The sequence below is a fragment of the Triturus cristatus genome, chromosome 7, assembly GCF_964204655.1.
Source record: "Triturus cristatus chromosome 7, aTriCri1.1, whole genome shotgun sequence".
Taxonomy (NCBI): Eukaryota; Metazoa; Chordata; class Amphibia; order Caudata; family Salamandridae; genus Triturus; species Triturus cristatus.
In genome coordinates this window covers 938,297,331-938,323,972 of record NC_140590.1, presented here as the reverse complement: position 1 = coordinate 938,323,972, position 26,642 = coordinate 938,297,331, and the positions used below count along the sequence as shown (strand labels likewise).

General features: G+C 47.4%; 1 protein-coding gene across 2 annotated transcripts in view; it reads right to left on the bottom strand.

Moving 5' to 3' along the window:
• ANKHD1 (ankyrin repeat and KH domain containing 1) overlaps positions 1-26,642 on the bottom strand; it is a 1,109,311-nt gene that overhangs the window by 149,239 nt on the left and 933,430 nt on the right. The gene's annotated exons all lie outside the window — the stretch shown is intronic.

Below are 26,642 nucleotides of genomic sequence, written 5' to 3'. Positions count from 1 at the left end.
GGAGTACTTAGACGCCGCCCTCGCGCGCTGACGTCAGTTCTTGTACATAGCCTTCCGCGCCAGGAACGCAGAGCCATGCAAAGACCGACACTGGTGCCAAAAATAAAATCTAAGGGCCTGAAAGGACAACCTTAACCCTAGATGTCAGTTCGCAGAACGGGGAGGATGGGAGGGTCGGTGAGGAATCTAACTAACTAATGTTTCTTACAGATACATCGTTACCGAAGGTTAGTAACTTGTTCATCTGAAAGAAACACGTTAGTTAGATTCCTCACCTTAGAATAGATACCCAAGCAATACCATCCCCGGTGGTGGGTCTGCGAACCAAGATCACACCAGAAAGTCCTGGAGGACAGAACGGCCAAAGAAGCCATCCCTCCGGACTTGGCTGTCAAGGCAATAATGCCTGGCAAACGTGTGTAGAGAAGCCCACGTCGCCGCCTGACAGATGTCCTGCAAAGGGACTCCCCGTCCCAAGGCAGTAGTAGCCGCCGTGGCCCGAGTAGAATGGGCGCGCAGCCCAACAGGAGGGTCCTTTTTAGCCAAGGAATAGCAGATTTTTATACACAAAACGACCCACCGAGAGATGGTTCGTTTGTGCACAGCTTTCCCCTTCTTAGCGCCCACGTACCCAACAAAAAGCTGGTCGTCCACCCGGAACTGTTTTGTGCGGTCCAGATAGAAGGAGAGCGCACGTTTTGGGTCCAGACGGTGGAGCCTCTCTTCCTCTTTGGAAGGATGCGGAGGCGGAAAGAAGGTGGGCAAGGTGACAGACTGCCCAAGGTGAAATGGAGTCACCACTTTAGGAAGAAAAGAGGGACGAGGCCGAAGGACAACCTTGTCCGGATGAACAGAGAGAAAAGGAGGCTTTGAAGATAAAGCCTGGAGCTCACTCACCCGTCTAGCCGAGGTGATGGCTACCAGAAAAGCAGTCTTTAGAGTTAGAAGACGAAGAGGGCAATTGTGAAGAGGCTCGAAGGGAGCGCACATCAGGAATGTCAAAACCAGATTCAAGTCCCACTGAGGCATTACAAAAGGGACAGGAGGGAACGTGTGTGTAATGCCTTTGAGAAAGCGTGTAACCACAGGGGACTTGAAAAGAGAAGGCTGATCAGGAAGCCGCAAGAAGGCGGAGATGGCAGCAAGATAACCTTTCAGGGTGCCCAGGGCAGAGCCCTGCCGGGCCAGAGAAAGAAGGAAGAGGAGAACCTCAGAAAGAGGGGCGGAAAGGGGATCCACAGCCTTTGCTGTGCACCATGCCACAAATTTGTTCCACCGGCAGGCGTATACCGTCTTTGTGGAGGGACGCCTGGCTGCCAGAATGATATCACAGACTTCAGGAGGCAAGTCAAATGGCATCAACTGCCGCCGCTCAATCTCCACGCATGGAGGTGGAGGCTGGACAGGTTCGGGTGGAGGACCGTCCCCTGCTGCTGCGACAGAAGATCCTCCCGAAGGGGCAGACGTATCGGGGGATCGGTCAACAGACTGAGTAGCTCGGGATACCAGTATCTTCGTGCCCAATCCGGAGCCACCAAGATGACTTGGGCCCGGTCGCGCCTGATCTTCTTCAGCACTCTGGGCAGAAGTGGTATAGGCGGAAAGGCGTACAACAGACCGCAACTCCACTCGTGACGAAAAGCGTCGCCGAGCGAGTGCCGCCTTGGAAATTCCAACGCGCAGAACTGCTGACATTGCGCGTTCTCTTCGGTGGCGAATAGATCTAACCAAGGCTCTCCCCACTGCTGAAAGAGGCCTTGCACCACTTCGGAGTTCAGACGCCATTCGTGATCCATCATGCACCGGCGGCTGAGTTCGTCTGCTCTGGCGTTCAGAGAGCCCGCCAGATGTTGAACCACCAGGGTGACGCCCTGGTGTTCCAGCCATGTCCAGAGGCGCAGAGCCTCCTGACAAAGGGTCCACGACCCCACCCCGCCCTGTTTGTTGCAGTACCACATGGCGGTGGTGTTGTCCGTGAACACCTGTACGACACTTCCCCTGACAGAGGGAAGGAAGGCTTTCAGCGCAAGCCGGATCGCTCTCAACTCCAACAGGTTGATGTGGAGACGAGACTCCGCCGGAGACCAGAGGCCTCTGATCTCCGCCTCTCCCATATGGCCACCCCAACCCAGGAGGGACGCATCCGTCACTACGACATGCTCCGGTTGGGGAAGGGAGAGGCTCTTGCCCTTGACCCACTCGCGGTCCGTGAGCCACCACTGCAACTGCTGTGCAGTGCCCTCCGAGATCAAGACATGGTCGGACAGGTTGCCGTGATGCTGGGCCCACTGAAACTTCAGGTCCCACTGCAGAGCCCGCATGCGCCGCCTGGCGTGATGCACTAGTAGGATGCAGGAGGCCATCAGCCCCAGAAGCCGCAACACTAGCCTGACCGAAACCCGGGATAGAGGCCGAAAGATGGGAATCAGGGCCTGTATATCCCGGACCCGCTGTTCCGGTGGATGGACCCGGAACTGCGCCGAATCGAGAACCGCTCCGATGAAGAGGAGCTTCTGAGAGGGACTCAAGTGTGACTTCGGCACGTTGATGGAAAACCCCAGCAAATGCAGGAGATCCGCCGTAGTCTGGAGGTGGGAGACGACTGCCTGGGGCGAGCCCGCCTTCAACAACCAGTCGTCGAGATAGGGGAAGACTGGGACCCCTGATCTGCGCAGATGAGCTGCGACCACCGCCATCACTTTCGTGAACACCCGAGGGGCACTGGTGAGGCCGAAGGGGAGCACGGTAAACTGAAAGTGCTCTTGGCCCACCGTGAACCGCAGGTAACGCCGGTGGGCCGGCAGGACGGGGATATGGAAATATGCGTCCTGCAAGTCCAACGCTACCATCCAGTCTCCAGGGTCTAGGGCAGCTAAAACCTGAGCCAACGTGAGCATCTTGAACCTTTCCTTTCGGAGGAAGGCATTGACGTTCCGGAGGTCCAAGATAGGGCGCAGGCCCCCCTTGCCCTTCTTGGGAACCAGAAAGTAGTGGGAATAACAACCACGACCTACTTCTGGACTCGGAACGCGCTCGACGGCCCCCTTGGCCAAGAGAGCCGAAACTTCCTCGCGGAGAAGATCCAAATGATCCCCCGAGATACGGTGGTGCTGTGGTGGCATGGCTGGAGGGGTCGTCTCGAAGGGGAGGGAGTAGCCCCTTCGGACGATTTGCAGCACCCACCTGTCCGATGTTATGGACCGCCAGTGGAGCAGGTGATGGCGAACTCTGCCGCCCACTGGCGTGGTATGGGCCTGAAAGCTCGGACTAGGAAGGCTTTGAGGCGGATGCTGCCGGGGTGGATGTGGGCTGACCACGTCGGCCTCCATTTCCGCCACGGCGGAAGCCACGTCCGCGACCGCGCGCAGGTTGGTTCTGCGGCTGGTGGCTCTGCGGACGTGAGGAGGCGCCCCTTCCTTGGCCACGAAAGGGGCGAAAAGCGGAGGTGTGCGCCCGCGGAGCCGAGAGGCCCAAGGACTTGGCCGTAGCCCGGGAGTCCTTAAAGCGGTTCAGCGCACTGTCCGCCTTCTCACCAAACAGGCGAGTGCCATCAAAGGGCATGTCCATGAGGGTGTTCTGGACATCCCCGGAAAATGACGTGGACCGCATCCAGGCGTGGCGGCGGAGCGCCACCGTGGTGGAAATCGCCCGACCTAGCGAGTCCGTGGTGTCAAGCCCACATCTTATGGCGTGCCGTGCTGCATCCCTCCCATCGGCCAGAGCCTGGGAAAGACGTGGCCGGACCTCCTCCGGACACAGGGGCAGCACGTCCTCCACCGTATCCCACAGGGAATGGGAATAACGGTCCAAGAGACAGGCGGTATTTAAGGACCGCAGGCCCAAACTAAGGGACGAGAACAGTTTCTTGCCAAACTGCTCGAGCCTCTTGGAATCCCGGTCCGGCGGAGCGGTCGGGAAGGAGGATTGGGAAGTAGAGGCCTGGATAACCAGACTCTCGGGGGTGGGGTGTTGGGACAGGAAGCTGGGGTCGCCCGGAGCAGGGCGGTGGCGCCTGGCAACGTTCCTATCCACAGGAGGAACTGTGGAGGGCTTGGACCAGGTGCCCTGCAGAACGTCAGTGAGGGCCTCGTTAAACGGCAGCAGAGGCTCAGTGGAGCTTGCTGAGGTTTGAAGCACCTCAGTGAGGATGTTGGTCCTCACAGCCACGGCAGGCAACTCGAGCCCAAGGGCCTCAGCCGCCTTGCGCAGCACCACAGAAAATGCTGCACCCTCCTCCGAAGCCACGGTCGGAGGAGAAGTGAATCCAGCGTCTGGCGAGGTGTCCAGCCCGCTGGCCTCCCCCAGTTCATCTGCCCAGTCCTGAGAAAGCTGTGACAGAACAGCCAGAGGGTCCTCGAACCCCTCCCAGTCGCCCCCTTCTTCCGATTCCTGATAAACAGGAGGAATGATCGGAACCGGACTGTAGAGATGGTAGGTCTCTAGCGGCGTCGGATGCGGCGTCGGCGGACGCCGTGCCGGCGTCGGGTCCGGATGAGGGCTAAACTGGGGCGTCGGCGTCACAGGCGTCGGCGTCGGCGGCGACGGCGTCGGTGGTTCAGGCGTCGGCGCCGGTGGAGGAGTGACAAGGTCAACCGGCGTCGACTGGGGCCCAGGCATGGGCCCCGCGGGGACCTGCGGCGTCGAGACCGGAGTCGTCGACGGCGCCGGGGCCGGAGCCGCCGGCACGCGAGGTCGCCCAGTCGAGCCCGCGGGGCCCGAAGGCGCGCCAGCGGGCGTCGACGGCGGGGCCAGGCTCCTCATGGCCGAGAGGAAGGCGCTGATCTCCGCCGGCGCTGCGTCAGCCCCAGGGACCGGAAGGTATGGGGGCGGACGCGGCACCTGCGGCTCCGCCGGAGCCGCGGGGGTGGAACCACTTGGACCCTCGGCCGAGTCGCGCGACCGGCGAGGGGAGTCCGAAGAGCGATGTCGCCTCTTGGACTTCTTTGAGTGCTTGGACTTACCCGACGACTTGGAGCCCGACGATCGATGGTGGCGTCGGCTAGGGCTCCGCGAGCGATCCTTGGACCTCCTCCTGGACCGGGATCGCGCACGACGCGGAGCCGAGTGGCGAAGCTCCAGAAGCTTGCGGGACCGCTCCCGCCTAGCCTTCGAAGTCAGGGCCTGGCAGTCGTTGCACGACTCCGCGTCGTGGTCGAGGCCTAAGCAATAGAGGCACCGGCGGTGGTGATCGGTCACCGACATCAGTCGATGACAGTCTTCACAAGCCTTGAACCCAGGCATCCTACCGGCACCAGATGTCGACAGACAGGGATCAAAAATGATCAAAAAGAGTTAGTCAAAAAAGACTAAAAGGGGTAGCTCTCCCGGATCTGCGCTTACTGGCGCGGAAAAAAGAAGAACTGACGTCAGCGCGCGAGGGCGGCGTCTAAGTACTCCGACGACGTCATCCCGGCGCACGACGCCGACGACGGACGCGGAGCCGCAGACGACGCCTAGCGACGCGCAAGGGGTATTGCTGACGAAAAATCTTCCGGATCCAGTCTGACGCCTGGGGATATTCTAAGGTGAGGAATCTAACTAACGTGTTTCTTTCAGATCCGTTGGCTAGTAGCCTCAGTGGCGACGAACCCTTAACTTTCCACCGCTGGTTTGGCTCCTCCAGACTGGCTCCTGCTTCCCTGTGAAAGAGAAGCACCTCAGACATTCCTGGTCTGCACTTGAAGCGAATTTCGATTTCCGTGTGGGTTGCCTTTGCCAAGGCTTGTTGACTCCAATCGGGACGTCGACTCTGCCATCAGCAAGATCCTTCGTGGGACAGCTCGTATCCTGGTTCTGGTCGTCCTCGACGCCTCCTGGTCCACGTGGCTGCAGAGACAAGCTTCAAGACATCACCTGTGTTCTGCCCGACATCGCCTGGTTCCTTCCTGGTTCCACCCGGTCACTGGCTAGTGACCCAGACTTTGTCCCTTCTGCTTGCAGGTGTTCTTCCTTCAAGATCCATCCTTGGGTCCACCGGACATCTTCCTCCTGGCCGCATGCCAGCATGTGTTCTTCAGGCATCCATAGGATCCAGCGACGACACCCGACACATCTTCACACCTATGCACCCGTCTCCTGTGGGTGAGGTAACGCGAGTACTCTGGTGCTCCAGTGGATATTGACTATCCAAGTATCTAAGTCTTTAGTTGCTTCCTCCTAGTTACTTCGGAAGTGTCCTTATTCTCCCTATTTCTAACTACTACATTCCAATTGACTTTAATGTATCCCGCGTGTGTGTCTCCACACTGCACACGCTTCCCGTGGGCCTCCCACTTCCTAACTATTGGTAGGGTAGTGTAGCCCCAGCGATTGCCTAGGCCCTAGGCCTACTCCCTGTTCGTGACGTGGTACTTATACCACTTTCGTAGTATATGGTTTGCGTGGCCCCCGGGCCTAACTGTATTTTCCTGTGTAACTTAACGTATGCTACTTAAGAAATTGTTTGTACTTAGACCTCTGAACTCAAAGAGTGCTGAGTGTATATGTTAGAATAAATACATTCTACTTTTATATATACCTGGTGTGGTGTCCTTTCATTTGGTATTCAAGGGATTGTAATGGTATAACAGCTGGCTTCACGTGCCAGACAGAGTTTAGCCTAAGACTGCTCTTGTCCATGCTACCACTCGGATAGCTGGTCTATAAGGTTGACTTTACAACCAATCACCATAAGGGTTGTTTGGACTGATACAGGGTGTACACTAGAACTAGTGACATCATATATCAGGCCAACTTCTCACAGGGTGTACCCACCCCAGGACAGGGACCAGTGGTTCCTGCCTTTTACCTACCTGTAACACCCCTAAAAGTAGTATTTAAGGGCACCCTGAACCTTCCTTCCTTAGATTCCAGATTCTAAACTAGCAAAGAAGAACAAGAAGAAAGACCTGCCGTGCAGTTGCTAAGAAGAAGACGACACCAACTGCTTTGGCCCCAGCCCTACCGGTCTGTCAACCCTCGAACCTGCTCCTGCTAAATCCCGGCACCTCCTGCGGCCAGCAACCTCACAAACCCTTCTTGACCCCAGGCTTCAAAGCGCCATCCTGCAGGGTCTTCCCACGGAGGCGTCCGGGCGTTGGCTGTGTCCGAGTTGGTTTCAAGGCGCTGAATGGAGCTGTTCTCAGGCGAGCTGGAACTACGGCTGTGTTCGTTCCTTTCTTCAGCATTGATATATATTTCATCATTTCTCTCAATGGCTGGTGACGTCTCGGGATAGAGCAGCATCTGTATTCTTCATTTGTTGCGGAACCCTCCATGCCCCATGCCCCCTGGGATCTGGTGATCTCATAGTCCTGAGGTAGCACGCTAGCGGCCAGGCCTTCCTCGGCTTAAGTGCTTCTGGCTTTCCACGATCAATATGTTGTTGGCTGCAGCCTCTCTCATTCTGCAGAGAGCAGAACATAACTTCAAGGGCTGGATTAAACACCTCTGCATGCACCTGCAGCCCTACACACTGTCCACAGACCGGCCCGCTGGTGAAGGTAGATCCAGCCTTCACCTGTCGGCCTGTGAGGGGAGTCAGCAGTTAGTCGGCGCACGCCAATATTGCTTTAGTTGGTTTCGTGTTGCATAAATGAATGCCACAAAGCTGTGTTTACTGTGTGAATGAAAGATGACGTTGGTGCCCTGTTAACCTCGTGTGCTGCCTGCTGGATCTCTTTAAGTGCTCCTGGGTTTGGATGACTAATGTTGGGGTAGGTTTTTAGGAATGTTCTTTGTTGGCTACAAAGCAGTGCGGCCATCTTGAATGGCTAGTAGTGTGGCACTCTGTTCATGAGCCTCATCAGGTTAACTTTTATCTTGCAATTGAAGATTATAACTCCGCTGTCAGTGTGCTCCCCACAGCCAGATTGTAAACAGTGGGCGAGGTTTCAGGTGACTAAAGTCACTGCAGCCCACCAGTGTGTGTCGACTGGACCCATTAGTCGTCACAGTCATCCTTGCCCAAAAAGGGTTCATTAGTTGTGGAAATAAGGCACAGCTCGGTTCAAGGGTGGGAGAGTATGTGCCTCCTTTGCAAAGGGTTTTGATGATATTGTTAAACCAAACCCGAAAGGGGGTCCCATGAACCAAGGAGAATTGAGTTCAGTAACTTATAGTAGTTCAAGTATCTCATCAGTGGATGAGCCAACAACTTCAGGATTAGGGGGAATACTACCGGTCAAGAGTTCTTCTTTTTCCGAAGAAATCTCAAGGATCAAAAGGGGTCGAAAGAAAATGCCCATAGAACAAGAAGGGGGCGGAAACATAGCAAATACCAGGATGGGGACTCGCAGTCAGAACAGGAACAGAAATTAGAACAGGAAGTTGGATTGGTAGGTTTGGCAAGATCGGAGGAATTAGAAATAATTAATCTGATAGGGAGTTAAATGTGCATGAAATATCGGTTCTGAAAAAGGGATTATCCTTTTGTCCAAACAATGTATGTAATTACACGGATCTGGAAATAGACTCGTTCAAATTCTCTAGAAAACTAAAATTGAAGAGTTTTTTTTCTATGATAGAAAAACCTGTAAATGTACCTACTGTGATTAAAAGTTCAGATATGACGATTGCGGAATTACATAATGTGCATTTATTAATGTCGCTAACAGAAGGGGAGAGATTTGGAATGGATGATATTGCAGCTATGTTGGATGTACCTACGGACTATGGCTGCACTAGTGGGTTAAGTGTCAAATCTAAATTTATACCGCATGGTGCCCAATTTGCAGCAATTGATATTTTTGTGCAAAAGACCTTAGAAGAATTCCACAAAATGGAAGATAGAGGGAAGAAAGGAAGAGGAATGAGGGATAATATCACGAGGGAGGAAAGAACAGCATTGGAAGGTTTGAGGAATGACAACAAGATAATTATTCGTGAAGCAGATAAAGGTGGGAATATTGTTTTAATGAAAAAATCAGATTACGTGAAGGAAATATACAATCAGTTAAATGATACTAATTGTTATGTAAAGATAAAAGGTAACCCAATGGAAAAGGTGATTAGGCTAATCGCAGGACGATTATTTTCCTGGAAAGAGGACGGTTTCATTGATGATGCTGAATTTAAATATTTGAATGTTTCTAATCCTACCTTTCCTTTTATTTACACCCTACCTAAAATCCATAAATCAAAAACGGATCCACCTGGGAGACCCATAGTTTCCAGTATTGGAAGTGTGACTGAACACTTATCTGAATTTGTAGATTGCTTCCTAAAACCTTTGGTGGTAAATTTACCATCATATATTAGGGACACAATGGATGTCCTAAATAAATTGCAGGACTTCAAGTGGGAAGGAGGAATGACACTCGTAACTCTAGATGTAGTTGGGTTGTACACTTGTATAAAAAATGACAAAGGTAAACAAGCCTTGAATCACTTTTTGAGTAGCCGCAGTGCAAGCCTGCGTGCACATTCAGAGATGTTGATCCAAATGAGTACATTGATTTTAGAAAATATTTTTTTTCTTTTTGAAGACCAATGGTTTTAACAAATTAAAGGCACCGCGATGGGTTCCAGGTTTGCTCCTTCTTACGCCAACCTCTTTATGGGGTTGTTCGAGAAGGAGCATGCCTGGGGCCAAGGGGCAGCAAGATGGACGGACTGCATTTTATTTTGGGTCCGATTCATTGATGATATTTTAATGATATGGAAGGGGAGTACGGTTGAACTCCGGGAATATTTTGACTTCCTAAATTTCAATGAGTTCAATGTAAAATTCACAATGAATCATAGTTCAAAGAGGCTAGCATTTTTGGATGTGGAACTATTCACAGAAAATGACATGATCAAAAGCAAACTATTTAGAAAAACAGCAGCTACGAATTCTATTTTATGTGCTGCGAGCTTCCATCCGAAATCAGTGGTTAAAGGGATCCCCTATGGGGAAATGATTAGACTAAGGAGAAATTGTAGCTCGGAACAGGACTTTGTGAAAGAGCTGGATGGCCTACTTAGTAGGTTATCCAATAGAGGATATAAAATGAAAGATTTACTAGAGGCACGGAAAAGAATAATGGAGGTACAGAGGGATACTACTCTTGTACAAAAGAAAAGAAGGCAATTGAAAGAAAAGGTATCATTTGTGACCACGCACTGTATGGAAAAAGATAGTATATATAAGGCCCTTAGGAAAAATTGGGGCTTATTAACAGGTGTGCCAGGACTAGTCCGTTCAATAGGAGAGAAGCCAGGAGTGATATACAGGAAATGTGCAACTATAAAAAAATTTGATCACCAGGAATTACATACCAGCAGAGGCAAAAGTAGGATTGAATGGGCTACCTAAGCAACCAGGAGGCTTTTCTGTGTGTGGAACTTGTAATGTTTGTGAATTGGGAATTAACAAAATTAAAGAATTCAGGTACAATACAAATAAACAGTATGTTACAAGAGAATTTATCAATTGCAATAGTACAGTAGTAGTATTTGTGATATGTTCTTGTAAAAAGATTTATATTGGTAGCACCAAAAAAACTTTAAAAATTAGATTACAGGAACATAGGCGTGCAATTTTAAATCATGATATTAGATCACCTTTGCATATGCATATAGAAGAATGTCACAATACTAAGCAAGGATTCAGATTTCATGGTATACAAAGGGTACTTCCCGGAAATAGAGGTGGGGACTGGGAACTGAGAATCAGACAGGAAGAAGCGAAATGGATCAGTAAGTGCAGAGCTGTAACAATGGGTTTGAACAGTGATACTGAACTCCATTATTTTTTAACGTAATGATTGAAATTAACAAAAGGATCCAGAGCAAAGGTTGGGGAAGATTTCAGTGATTAATGATGACAGGAAAGCAAGGTTATCTCACCAGTATTGTGTATGTTGATCTAAACTAGGAGGGGTAGCTAACAGATGAAGAAGAAGTTGAACTCAAAGAAATGGATGTAATATTTCAATGGCGATTCGAGCAGGGGCTATGGTGTGTGTTGAGGAATAAGACGCATGCAGAGACATAATAATGGCATCTAGGGGGATTGTACAGATACCAGCAGAGGATAATGATTAATGAATGTGGGCAGTGGACAGTAGAACCTAATACTTTTTTACTGGAATATAAAGTAGAGATATTTTTTAGGTGGTTAATTAACATTTTGGATATGGATTGGTGGTTGCATAATTGAGTGTGATTTGTGATGGTGTCACTTGGACTGCCTCGGTGTGGAAATAGGGCTGATGACATGGATAGAAGGGTCATGGTACGTCATGACGCACCACGATTGCCAGTATGGAATTGTATTACTGGATCTGTTTTAGAGAATAGAATGGGGCGAATGGAGCAGAACAAGAAACCGTGATTTGAAATGGTACATGTTGATTGGACTCGACAAATAGGACAAGGTGATGTACTGTAGGAATTGGATACGCGGACTGGCTCGGTTGTAGGAGCGGGACAGACGACGATGGGATATATGCCGATTTTGTATGATAGAATATGTTTGGTGATGTGTCACCATGATTGTCTCGGTTTGGACACAGGGTTGATGATATGGACAGCCAGTCCTTGGTATGTGACGACAAACCACGATGGTCAGTATAGAATTACAGCACTCGAACTGCTTGGGTTAATAGAGTGGGGTGACTGGATCAGTATAAGAGACTGGGATTTGAAATGGTGCACGGTGATTTGATACAATAAATAGGACAGGGCAACACACTGCAGTGATTGGTTATTTGGACCATTTCTTTTGTATGAGTGGGGTAGAAAAAGACAGGAAAGATATCATGGCTTGGAATAATAGACAATGATTGGCTGCAGCCAACAGAAGAATGAATGAGATTGGTTGATAATAGGTGCTCCCGCAGGATTGACAGTTATAAGATTTGGTGGTCCATGGACTGGATGATGCGGTGGACCAGAGAGGGAACAGGATATGCTAAAGCATGGTGTTTAAAATGGTGAATGAGGATTGGTTGGTATAACAGCTTGTGGAAAGGTGCAGGATGATTGGTCCATGGACTTGAGGATGCGGTGGACCAGAGAGGGAACAGGATATGCTAAAGCATGGTGTTTAAAAGGGTGAATGAGGATTGGTTGGCACAACAGCTTTTGGAACAGTGTAGGATGATTGGTCAGAAAGACAGAGGACCAGAGAGAACAGGCTGATGAATGAGAAACGGCTCTCAGTGATTGGCTGGGCTGCAAGTTATATTCGGAGGAACGGGATGGGTCACTGTGTGCAGCAGGAAAGACGGAACAGACCGTGGTGAGAGATGAGCTGGGCAGTATCTATGCTTGAATTTATACAGGTACGGGGTGAGAGTTTCTAGAAAGAAGGTGGTGTAGAATCAAGAAATGGATAGAGCAATTGGAGAATTTTTGGTCTCCTTTGTCTTCTATGCAGGAAAAGAAGTTTTTGTGGTCAATGTTGAGATTGATGAATAACATATGAGAAAATAGTCCCGGAAGAGCTCACCAAGAATTTTGGGAGAATAAGGTGAGAAGAGAGTAAATCTTTTTGAGACGGGGAGTATTGAATTGAAATCATAGGTCAATGATAACGGCATACAAATAATGTTGGGAAATTTGACTTAATCATGATAAGTGGGGCATTGGGTGGAGAGTATTTAAGATAAGTTTGAACTGGTGGAGAATATCTTTTCTCCTTTGTCTTCCCTGCAGGAACTATAATGTTTGGTGGTTACTGTTGATATTGACGGATAACTAAATAATAAGATAAGCTCGGGAAGAGCTCATCCAGTTATTTGGAAAAAGAAGGTGAGATGATTTTAAAACCTATCAGGACTGAGAGTATTAAATTGAAGTGACAGGTTTAACATAACAGCATAATTAAGATTGGGGAATAGGAACCGACTACAGTTGATGGGGGACCTGGTCGATAACACAGTAAAATTAGCGTTGTATAAAAATATATAACTAGAATAAGGTACAATGAAAGGATTTACATTGTCAGGGTGGTAGGACACTGGGGAAGGATGAGGGAAGCAGGACAGAGGATGCAATAATGTGGAAATAGAATCCAGATAAGAATGTGGGGTAAAAAATGTTTTTTTTTTTTGAGTGGTAGTGTATTGTACGAGGTGAATTTTATAATGTGGAGCATTTCAAATCATGTGTATCATGAGGATAATTGTGCAGGTGTTTGTTTAAAACTAGTAATGATGTGTCTATATATCCTGATTGACCATGGAGATTGTTAAATAGGCAGGAAATGATGTATAAGGAATGGAGGATGTGAATTTATTTGCATATAGGATGAAAATCTGATGGAATATTTATGTATTTCACAGCCCTGATGATGTCCCAGGAGGGGACGAAACGCGTCGGCTGTTGAGATTGTGTGAAATAAGGAATTGAAGCATTTGTTCCTTGATAGATTGATATGAATATAAAAGGACTGAAATATAAAAGGATGGAATGATCGTTTGATGGATTGAAAAGAATCTCAATGATAAATCATCATAAAAAGGAAGTGAAGCAATTTTCCTTGATGGATTGATGGGAATATATAAAAAAGGATTGGAACCGCTGAGGATGGAAAAAGAACTTTTTTGACAAATCATCTTAAAACAACCAGTTCTATATGCAATTGGAGGAAGTACCTCAAATATACAGAGAACATTTATATGTGATATATTAGACATCTTTCTTGTTGGGAGGGAAGATGACAACTAAGAATAAATGATGCTTATGTTTGAATCCAAAAAATTGGTGTTTGGAAATATTGTTTTGAATTGAGTGCTCCTTATTTGTGTGAATTGTTTGTAATTTTTCAAATGGTTTAACGATGACCATTTGTTAAGTGAGCACTAATAGTGTAGAACATTATTGATATTCCATATATAAAAAGCAATTGAAATTATTCCCTGTGCGCACAAGTGCGGGACCTTCATCGTTGTGAAATTTTTTGAACAAATTGCAAACAGTGGGCGAGGTTTCAGGTGACTAAAGTCACTGCAGCCCACCAGTGTGTGTCGACTGGACCCATTAGTCGTCACTGTCATCCTTGCCCAAAAAGGGTTCATTAGTTGTGGAAATAAGGCACAGCTTGGTTCAAGGGTGGGAGAGTAAGTGCCTCCACTGCACCTGTTGTACCAGATTTGGGTGTAATAAGCGTCTGGTTGTACGAGTGTGTGTGACAACAAGTATACAAAATGCATCCTTCCATAGCGTGTAGTGAGACCCCCCCCCCCCCCCCCCACCAGATCTATATTGAGTTTAAGCTTCTCTCTAGTCCAGTGTAGGAAATAATTTGCCTACTTTTACCATTTGTACAAATTTGACAGTAGACCTAATCAGATTAACAACATAAGATAGGCCGGAAAGAGGAGTGGCACAAACAGGCCAGAGGAGCAGGCGTGTAAAGAATTGTGGTTGATAGGGTATGGTGCCAATAACATGAGCACTTGCGTTCATTTAAATGTACAGAGCAGCCTATTAAGCTTGTGTGGAGGAAACCTGTGCTCGTATGTCATGGCTACCAGGAAGCTAGGAGTAAAACAAAAAGGCGCCTCGCGTGGCGGGAGAGGAGGGGGGCCTGCGCAATTCCCTTGCTGGAGAGAGCGGCAAGGCGTGATAATTGCTACCATATGGCACCAGCTGCTCGCTCCCGCAAATGAATCTCCAGACGTGCATGCGTTGCCATTGGAAGCAATGCACCGCGTGCACGATTTTGCAGGGAAAGCTGTGCCGATGACTAAAGGTCTCTTTCCTATGCAGCGCATGCGCACTGCGTAGGCGAGACCTAACAAGGAGAGACTGAACCTCTTGTTTGAGGAGATATAAGTGGTCTGGTGACAGTTTGTGTGAACGTGGAGGGATGTTTGGAGCATTGTTGGTGAACTGACAATAACCAGGACGGATAATTTCCAGTTCCAATTTGTCTGTAGTTATTGACTGCCAGATGGGTAGGAATTGTGAAAGATGCCCCCGACATGTGTTAAGTGGTATGGGGGAAGTGTAGTCAAGTAACTGTTTGGTATTGGAGGGGGAGGCGCGTGTGTGTTGGAACCTCTACCCTTGCCATTGTTGCCTCTGTACCCCCTCTCTGAAGAAACCCTTAGAAGCAGAGGGCTGATCGTTGCCTTTATAGGTCATAGAGGCAGTGTCTGAGGTGGTATTTTTGGACGCCGAAAGGAACCCAGGCCTAAAGGTGACTGAAGGGCTCCCATAGATTTCGCCACCTCTGTGTCCTTTTTCATCTTTTGTAATGATGAGGCTACTACAGGGCCAAAGAGGTGCTGCTTGTCAAATGGCGTGTTGAGGATAGAAGCTTGAACTTCTGGTTTAAACCATTAAATGCGTAACCAGGCATGCCTTTTTAATAAAGGCTCTAGCCGCAGTGTCAGCCTCATCTAAAATACATCTGATGGAATTGTTTGAGATGTGCGGTCCCTCCCGCAGCATAACTTGAGCTTTGGACTTGTGCTCATCAGGCAGAAATTGGAGCAACTGCTCCATTTCATCCCAATGCTCCCTGTGGTACCTGGCTAAAAGTGCTTGGGTATTGGAAATGCGCCAAAAGTTTGCTGCTTGGAAGGGTACTCTTTTCCCAGACGCGTCTATCAATTTAGTCTCCTTGTCTGGGGTAGAGCGTCTCCTGACGTTTGGAATTGGACATTTTTCTTGCATCAGAAATGACTAAAGAATCTAATGGTAACTGCCTCCTGATGTAAGCTGTTTGAGGGTGCAGATTTATATTTTTTGTCTACCCTAGGGGTGAGGAAACGTGCCCTCACAGGATCGATAAAAATGTCATCCACAAGCCTAAGCTTACCCTTGAGCATCGGAAGTGTGTGCGAGGATTTCTGGTACCTACTAAGGGTTTCAGAAAGGATATCATCTTCTAGGGATTCCTTATGTAATTCGACCCCGTGGTAATTAGCAGCTATACTTAATTCTATATATCCTACACTGTCGTCTGGTGGAGAAGGCTTAGTAGGGTACAAATCAGGATCGTTACCTCTGGGAGAATTAGTGGTATAATCTCCCAAGGGGTCTGTAGGTGGTGGATCATTGTCCTCACCCCCATCATCCGGATTATCAGGTGTATATGGTGGTGGTGAGTCAGCACGTGAAATTAGCAATGGTTGAGACTCAAGAGAAGGAGGTGATGGAGGAGGAGAAGTGTTAGTATCCACATTCTTCCTTTAAAAGGCATGTCGTAAACTTCTTCAGAGTCAGGTTTATGTTTGAGAGTCACTTTGGTGGTAATCTGTTCAGTTAATGGAAGAATGCAGAGTTCTCTCTGTTACGGATACGGTTTTGAGGGCAGAACATCGAAACGGTACTCTTTTGATGGAATCGGCACATCTGTTCATTTTGGTGCCAGTGTTTTGGATGCTGAGGATTTTGGATCCGAAGACGTTTTCGGCGTCGAAGGGGGTGGGGCTGAGCCTGACTTCACCTTCAATCCCGAAGGTTTCGGCTTGGTGCCAGATTTCGAACGACTCAGTTTGGAGCTGGAAGGCTTTGTGGTGTGTTTCGGTGCCAAGCCTGAAGGCAGGTTGTCTGAAACATGTTATCGGTGCCGCCCATGGCCCGCAGGCGGGGGTTTTGACTGAAGCCTTCTTCTTGGGCTTAAGTGGACTTTAGGGCAATGGAGGATCAGTACTCACGATACGCTGCCCGTGCGGGATGTCCTCGTCCACATCAGAGCCGTATTCGGAGACAGGCTCTTGTTCTTCCTCAGCTCCCATGCCATCTCCAGTCTCTTGTTCCGAATCTTCTCCGAAGAGGTCCAGAATGGAACCGGTGTGCTGGCTCAGCTAGACGGTTGCAAAGTGTGTTGTTTGATCGGAAAACCTTACACGCGTCGCAGTCCTGTTTTTTGTGCTCTAGAGATAGGCACAAGTTGCACACTTCGTGCGAGTCGGTGCGTGGGAATTTCGCGAGGCACAGAGGGCAGAATTTAAATGGAGTCCGTTCAATCTACTGCGAGGCGGACCGACAGGGGTAGGCCCAACGACCTTTCACAAGCTACCTGATTGAAAGAAGGATTTTCAGAAATACGATATGTGCAGAATGAGAATACGAGATCAAAAACAATACTGTCGAGGGCAAGTGTATTGCGCACCGAGGGGAACCCGAGAAACGGTGTCGAAACCGGAGCGCAGCAATTCATGTCCGAACCCGATGGCGGAAAAAAACAATCCTATTAATGGAGTCTATGTCCATGCGCACTATCACCGAAAAGAGGGGTCAGGAGTATGCAAAGCATGTGATGTACAGCTCACATGCCTCAAACATATAGTTACTTCTCTGATATCACAATACCTCATACTATGCTTTAATATATACTTTTCTAGCCGGTCACTCAAATAGTACCGTGGGCTAGGTAAACAAAACTAGTAAGTTGCTTACCTTTGGTAACTAGCTTTCTAATGTATACTCTTATCTAACTACAGATACCTCAACTTCTTGAAACCCTTGCATGAACCAGAATGAATACAGAGAATTTTAAATAGCTCTACCATGTCAACAGGTCGTGCCAGGTCTCCAACTCAATTCTGGGATCATACCTGGAAATGTCAAGGAACCCCGTATGGGGTCACCATGGCTTGCTGATGTCAGTTTCTCATCCTTCTTTCCATGCCCTCAGAGGAGGAGACTAGGCTGACAAGATTAAAAGAAAAATCAATGTGCAAGAGCTAAATTGGCACCTTATTCAAAACCTCAATGACACTCAAAACAGGGAGGAAGGGATGATCCGTGAGGAATCTTCAGACAGCATGAGAATGCATCAGAAAGATCCTTACCATTCTTACTGTGGAAAAATCTACCTGCTGATTCCACACCTGTGAATAAATTCAGAAGCAGTACTTCCAAGTTGTACAATCTGAGGAGATGGTCATATCAGACATCTAGCAACACAGGTCTGGCAAAATTGCCATTCCTGCAGACTTCTGAGTTGAAACAGTAATGTCTGGTGAAGGTAGAAACCAAAGCACACATTTCAGCTCAGCAAATGTCCAACAAGAGAAGATCCAAAGACAATGCCAAAGAAGTGGCTTTCACCCGATTGAATTTATGGAGTGCTTCTTGGCAAGGGCATAGCAGATCTTAGTAAAACAATACAGTTGGAAATGGTCTGCTTCTGAATTACCTTGCCCTTTTTGGGGTCAGCATAGCCAAGGAAAAGCTGTCCGTCAACTGAAAAATTGTGAGTTCTGTAAACGTAGAAACTAAGAGAAATGCACGGATGCGGAAGGTGAAGCCTTTGCTCTTCCTTGGTGGGATGAGGAGGTCAACAGAACATCAGCAAGCTGATAAACTAGCCCACATGACACTAGGTATGATAGTCTACATGACTAGCCTATGCAGATAAAAGTGAAAGAAATGTGAGCATAAATTCTGCAGTTTACGAAAACGCAGAACTGAGGTACTGGCTTTCAGAAAAAGGATTCTGAGTAAGCAACCTCAACGGGCAACTGCACTTCGGTTTGAAAGGTGAAATATTTCAGAAAAGTGCACTCCAGATCAAGGTCCCCCAATGGCATTACAAATGGCAAAAGGGTTTCCCCCAAAAAAGGTCAGTGCCTTCAGAAAACATATCACAGGAAACATGAACATAGATGGCTGATCTGCTAAACAAAGAAAAACAGAATCAGCTGCAAAACAACCTTCAATGGTGCCCTAAAACGAAGCGTAGCCAAACAAAGGCCATTGCAAAGAACAATAAATCTGATAATAGCAACCTGAGGGGATAAACAGACACCAATGCCCACAATAAACTGCTTTAATCGAGAGAAGACAAGCTGATGAGATGATGTCCAACATCTCAGCAGCCAGATGAAAAACATGCCGGCTGCCTTCCAATTTGAAGTATACAAAGAAGCGAATGCTTGAATTAATCTCAGCCATTGCTAATTACTTGAGAAAGCAACTCAGTCTATGGTTATTTTGCACACCACGCCACCTCAGTTTGGACCCAGCCATATGCAAATCAGTCTTGACCCTGCGCCAATAGAACAGTCAGACCGGACTGCCAGGCCCTCAGTGTAGTGGAACATAAGCAACCCAGGCCCGGATTTGCCCTAGTTTGGGCTCATCAGCCAGTTATAGCTGGCTTCCAGTGCAAATCTCCTCTTACTCATCTATTAATCCCACCAAACATGTGCTCACATAACCCCGCACCCACTCTATAATGATCACAACTAACCCCTGTTAAATTAGTTCCACCAAGAACCTGAAATGACTACATGGAATGGCTTGCTGGGCACACAAGACTTATCCCAATAACTGACAGTAACCAATAACCCTGGACTAACCACTAATCATGGTTTTGAGGCAGTGTGCTGCCTGAAGTAAAGAGCTTCAACGCCTCGTCAGGGGTAGTAAGCACTATATAATTACAACAACAAGTTATGATAAACTATCCTGGGCATCTGAAAGAGGTCAGAATCAGACCCAAAAGGCTTTTCAAACCTGCCATAATACTCATCACTAGGCAAGGCCTGTAAAGTTTCTCCCACTTCAACAACTGTTGTATTCAGTGTCAGAACTGGACTAAAACAGTCTTTGTCTTTGGAAAACTCACCACTCTCTAACAGATTTTAAGCCTGCAGCAGAGGTGGGCAACCAGCAAGACCTTCAGAGGAGGAGGTTTGGACAGATCATCAGGAGAATAAACAAGGTTGACCAGTGTCAGGGATGGATGGTGTAAGTCTGATAGGGGGCGCAATGGCTTTTTGGAGCTTGCAGGTGCACAAGGGAAGCCAGAAGCCAGTGTGGAGCAGAAGAGGGCCAGCAGAGAATGAAAACTGCAATTTGTACGGGTTAGCACTTTAGGCTGGAAACTCTGGAAATTGAGTTGGGGCTCTGGTCGTTGAACCAGAGCCGAATCCAGTGCTGGATCCATCATCACCAAAACTGGCTCCGTAGAGGACATTGAGGCTGGAGTTGAGGAGTGGATCGGCTAACTAGAAGTACTTACTCTTGAGTGGCTGTGATGCAGCGAGTTTAAAAGTCCCTCTTGTGGTACTTTGTGTGCTTCTTCCTGGAGAACCTGCCCTTGGAAGCAGCCTGCGTTGAGAGCTTTCTTGTTAAAGGCAGCCTGCAAAGGGGGCCAGAGAGTCAGACCTGAATCTAAACAGACCCACTGTTCTTCTTGGGTGCAAGCTATGAAGAGCTTTGCCATCCAATTCTTAGTGGCCATGACCTCGAGTCGTGTTTCACCCCCAAACACCAGAAATAGCTGTCTAAGGTCCAAGAATAACATCTGCTTGTGCAGGAGCAGTATGGTTTTTTTTTTTTTCAGAAAAATGAGAATTTTGGTAGAAAATGTTCAGAGGAGACCACCTCCAGGTTCGCAACAAAGGGAGCAGGAAAAATACAACTGATGTCAGTGTTCAGGGGTGGTGTCTTACACTGCTTTGTGTGTGATATATTCGGTGCAGTTCCTGAAGAAGAGCAAGAGCAGAGGCGTCACTTATCGCCACATAAGAGCGAATTCAACTTTCTTGATCTAGTCTGGTGCATGTAAGAGATTCAAAAGGTGAAGAAACTGCTGGTAGACGTACCCATCAGAATGAGCTGGTGGGTTCCAAGAAACAAAGATCTTTGGGAGCCCTTTAACTGCTGTCCCGTTACCAAGAAATGGGAAGTTCAGAATTTGGTTTTTGCACACGTTTTTGTGCCTGCTTGAGGCCATTAATGGGACGTTGAGGCAACCATCAAGCCATAAAGGTACTCTTTCCTAATGCCCGTTGCCATTCCCTGACTTAACAGTAAAGAATGTTCTGCAGCATGCACACTGTCCGGGTCATCACTACAGTTCTCATCCCCTGTCTCTACTTGGCCAACCTCAGCTTCATGTGCGGCATCCGTTTCAAACTTAAATTGGCCCGTGTATCCACATGGCTCGAAGAAACTGGAGGATTGTGAAATAGGAGAAGGGACTGATAAAGTAAGTAGTGCTGCAATGACTGGAATTGGCAACATTGCTGCAGAAGAACAAGTTACTTACCTTCGGTAACGCTCTTTCTGGTGGATACACAGACTGCAGATTCCTCACCTTGTGAACACCCCGAAGGTGCCAGACTGAATCCGGGGATTTTTCCCAGCAATACTCCTACTCGCCAGCAGGTGGAAGAATGCAACTATGAGTCAATAAAAACACATCACAGTCTTAGCCAAAAATGCAGCCCTTTCCCATAACACCAGTATGCCAGAGGAAAGGTGGTGTACGGTGAATGAACGGACAGAGCTTGTAGCTCACGCACATGATGAGCTCAGATAGTTTTCACTATGAGAAAGAATGTTTTGAAGATCTGTGGACACAAGGAAAAGCTATGAATCCGCTCCAACGGGGTACACATAAGTAAAGTGAAAACCAAATTAAGGTCCTACTCGAGCATCACAAATTGTGTGTGGGAACATATGACACAGACCTTTAATAACACACTTCACACCAAGTGATTTAAACGAGAACGGGCAGCCCTGCCAAGTATCATGTATCAGGCATGACGCCAACGCATTTCAGTGCGGTGGTCCGCATCACCGCACTGAAATGCGAAGTCACACACATCAAGCGCTGTTATTATAAAACACTAGTGACATTGGCATAGGCAGGCAGCCCTGCTGCATGGGAGAGTTCTTGAGGGCTGGGTTCTGAGTTGGCCGCTTGCTGCTATGTAACAACTGTAGTGAATCGCTGCGCGCTAGCGCGGCATACTTTCATTTTCCTGAGTTCATGGGCAGCAGCTGAACTCAGAAATGGCCAGCAGCTGAACTCAGAAATGGCCCAGGCAGGCTGGTCTTGATGAGGTCACAGCCGGCGCGGTAATGAATCCCGCGGCCGCTGCAACACACACGCCCCACTAGGACGTCCAGCTGAGCCAGCCGGCCCAAGCGAGCCTGATTCGGGCGGCCGGTCACAACAAGGAGAGGCGAGCTAGGCGGCCGGCATCACATGAAATGCAGCTGCTCTCGAGTAAGTGTGTGCCTAGCCCTGAAGTTAGAGAGGGGTGTAAAATAAGAGTACTCGCTGGCAATAATAGCCAAATTATCTGTGCCCCAGACTTTGCATTCCGACCTTAAGTTCAAGGCAAATACGCGCTACACTCCGCACTCGCAGCCACACACAGACTTGCACATAGCAGCCAGTCAGTGACACGCGCGCGCACACACACAACATGCACGGCATGACACCTTTCTCAGGCCAGCTCAGCTAATGTAAAATGACTTCTCTGTGCCACATAAACTCACTTGACTTCTACTAATGTCACTCACTACACATGATCTTCCATATAATTGTCCACTGGCTCGAGACTGCCATGCCCCAAATGCCCAGCGTGCATGCTGAAGTCTGCCACAATTAGTTTTCCCTTCGCTATGGGCCAGCCAACAACTCCAACTGTGCTTTACTTTAGTTATGATAGGCAATTAAATCCGGGGCTCAGGAGAGGCTAGTGGGTGTCTTATGAAGGTGATGCCAGTGTTTGTGAGGCATTTGGTAGCCGGACGTATACGTGTTGTACATGAATGGCTAACTAAACTGAAGTTGAAGTGCATCAAAAATACATTAGTTATTGGAGCATGTGGATGGAACGTGGAGCAGAACGTTTATTCGGTATATGAACTAATTCATGCTAGGCGGCCTCAAGTTGAACTGGCCATTCCTTGAAGAACTTCAAAACAACTGTGTAAGTGTTGAGAGAGATTATACAACTACAGTGCCCTAGCTGCTGGCTATGCCTGAGACTTCTCTGTCCCTCAGCCGTAGGCCTAATGCATTTCTGGTGCTTTGCAGCAGTTTTACGATTTTCTTGTTGCTCTAATTTAATTTATTATAGGTTTCCCTCGTCTTCATTGCTGGATTTTGCTTGCCCAAAGGTGTCACTCTTAGTCGTTGAAATGTCACTCGTAATTACACTGACATTCTGAAAATGTCACACATAGCCATCTGAAACCTTGGCAGCTACGAACGGGTGGCACCAGTAAACGCAAAAAAAGATCAAAAGGGCTGATAAATAAGCTTTAACAGTGCCCACAAAAATTCTTGTTAGGCTAAAGACAGCACAAAAAGTAAAATATCTGACAACTTTGCCTGTAATTGGTCTGCATGGCGGGATTCAGACCAGGCCACAAACTAATCCTAGCGTCTGGCGTAAACAGTTGTCACAGATGGATGCCTGGCTGCTAGAATGACACCCACTACCTCGGCGGAGTGGGAGTAATTGGAAGTCAGTCAACTGTCACCACTCCACATGGAGGTGTAGCCCTGCCCTTCAACATAAGACCCTGACTGGAGGACAGATGCTCATGCCCATAAGTTCTGAACACACTCTCCTGGCTCGATCCAGAGCCATTAGGATGATTTGGGCCCTAGGCGATTTTCATATAAAATCCAGGATCCGCTGACGACACTTTGGCGGGCTTGGTAGTGGGACATTGTTCGTGAACTGGCCCAAAAAGAATGGGACAAATATTGACGCACCTGTTAAAATTGAACTCCCCATCGCCCGCTTCAATACATACAGCCTAACATTCTCCACAGGACATACCTTACCCCGGTCAAACTACACAAAATTTACCTTGCAACACCACCTAACTGTGCATGATGCCATGCTCCTGGGGCGGATATGCTACACATGTTCTGGGATTGCAGATGCCCGAGTTCTTTGGAGGGAGGTCACAGACGCTCTTGATAGAGTAATAGGTCATACGGAACTGAACAATGCATCCAGCAGTCTGCTAGGGCTGCATAAACATCTTAAAGCTGGGGGGGCCTTTACTAACTTTACTGAACTAACATTGTTAATGGCATGACGTAAGATCACAATGCACTGGAAGGCAAGTGCACTTCCAAGCAAGATAAACTGGCAGGCGAGGACTATTAAATGTGGCAGGGCCGAGGCCACGGTGCTACACAGAGAAGAGGCATGTGGATTACGAAAACACCCTTTTGTGGCTATATAGGACGACCTATTGTATGCATTTCATTGCACACCTGACAGCGACACTGCTCCAAATTAGCAAGACACATTGAACAGCTGGCTATCAAGAATACCCCTACTAGCGGGGCCCTACATTCCCTCCCTACCGGCTGACCCAAAACTCCCCAACTCGCCATTACCCCATCACAAATACACAAGTCACGAGGCGCCGCTGCACTACATACCTCGCAAAGTTGTATTCCCCTTCGATGCTGTGGATGGGCAGCAGGCAGACAATGTACTACCACTGCGTGACAATTATGCTTTATTCAAGGCTCATGGTTTAGTTTAGTTGTTTTGTTCCTTAAAATCTGTACTGTTATCACATTATGTACGAATGTTTGTATGCATCGAGTCATGCTAGAAGATGCTGAAATACTAGAATGGGATGGTTGAACCCATTGAGCTCACCCAGTCGATCTGCCAATTTTTTTTTTAAACCATCTTTATTGAGATTTTATGCAATATGGTACATGAGATGTAATCATCAATAAGCTATCTCAATAGCTTATTGATGATTACATCTCATGTACCATATTGCATAAAAATAATAAAGATGGTTAAAAAAAAAAATGGGCAGATTGACGGGGTGAGCTCAATGGATTCAACCATCTCATTCTCAGTGGGCAAATCTCCCTTCTTCTTAGTCACCCAAACTCAAAGCCTGTATTCCGTTTTTTACAGTTGCTGATACGTAACAAGTGCCATGGCAAATATGAAGATTTGAGATAGGAAGCAGTATAAGGGAGAGCAACCAGTGATACAAGACGCTACCTGTCAATATTATTATGCACTGGGGATATGTATTTCTATTCATGCACCGATTTAATTCCAAACTACAGATTTAATAAAAACTTTTTTAAAAGACGGTTGAAGTTCTGCAGCCTCTTCTTCGGTTGAATGAGTGAAAAATGTTTACTTTTTGCCTCACTTTTTATTATGCAGGATAAAAAAAATTTATTCGTTTATTTAGTTGCTAATTTCTACACCAAAATAAAAAATATTTTCAAGTAAATATTTTTAAGGTACGTTTATACATTTTTTTTATCATTCAGATGCATGTTTTTGAAAAAGAAATTCGATTTTGTTTGCTTCTGTGTTACGTTTCATTAGGATGCAAAATGCTTTTGAGGAACTGACTTTTCTCTATGTTGGCCTCTCTGTTTTCCCCTTCTCTAACTCCTCTCTGACAGCGATGATTGGAAGATGAACTATGGGACAATACCCTGTCTGGAAGGGGTAAACTATAGGGTGCTTCAATGTCTCCTAGAGCTGGGTTTTAAAATGGTTCAACGACCCAAAGTACTTTGCCACTGTGCACTACACTTGGCACATCTACACTCCACTTTCGTCCAGACCATTCCTTTAAATTTTTCTCCTACGTTCCAATTTCTTCTTTTTCCCTTTCACATACCTTCCCTCACTTACTATTAGCTTTTCTTCCTTTCCTTTTCCTCATCTCCATCTGTTACAGGTCTTTTAGTGTGGGTTGCATGAAAACGGGGGCCCGTTAAAACACTCGTGCTATACAAAGGCTCAAACACCCAGCATCTCTGCACCTTTCCTCTAAAGAACACCACTGGGGCATTAAAGGCCATGCACCTGCACTAAAGGGCAAGGCTACCAATTATGAATTGAATTAGTATACTGATGTGTTGTTCTGTAGAAAGCTAAAGAGAAGACAGATGAAACTGCACCTGCAACACTTGTGTCATTTAAAAACAAAACGTCAGAGATGTTAGTTTAGTATGATGAATATCTGCTTCAAATCAAAGTAATAATATCAACTTTGCAAAGGAGGAACTGCCTGCAGTGGGATCTATTAATTTCTGAAATTTCATGCAATTAAGAGCCCTTTTGAAGATGCTAAATAAAACCCAAATATTCCGAGTGGATCAAGCAAAAACCTGGTACACCACAATCAAAGCATGTGTGCTCCAACCGGAGACAAAAATCGGCAATGACTTCCGGACTGATAGAAGTAACAAACCAATCGATCACAAACCATTTTAACCAGGTGTAGACCTAATGGCTTTGAGAAAGCTTGGGTTTCTCCCCAGAAGGAAGCAATGTGTATGCAGTCACGGAGGACACGCTGAAATGTATTTTGCTTTAAGATAAACAACTCTGAGACGCCACTGTGGGCACACATATGGGTGTGGAGGCAAAGCAGCCATGTTTGAATGGTCGGAATACCTTTCTAATGTGGCTGCATGCTAAAATAGTGATGGATGATCAGCGAGGCAAGTGACTGAGTGTTGGGGGAGAAGGCTGGGTTTGGCTGGTGGGGGTTGTTGGGAGAGGGAGAATGGGAGCGGGGGTTTTGGTTAGGGCGTCTTCTTGTGAAGTGGTGGCGGTTGGGAAAACAAGAGGAGCACACAACACAAGATGGGCGAGCTAAGGAGAGAGGATAGTCCCTTATGTGCTGTAGTACAAGGTCCTGATACGAGCTGTGAAAGACCAACTCATCCAATCAAAAATCAGTGAGACAGAAATGCTCATTGTGCTGGCCTAACAAAAGAATAAGGAAATACGTCATCAAATCAGAAGCAGGGGACTTGGGATAGACAAGAAATCCACTGATCCATGAGAAAGGGGAGGATTCGAAGCCCACACTAAGTATATACTGGATAAAATAGAAATAGATCTATAGGAAACAGTCAGTTTTCAGTAGACAAGACCTAATATGGAAAAAAACACCACTTGTTCTCCCTTGAACTGAAAGCAGCAACTGAACAAATGAAG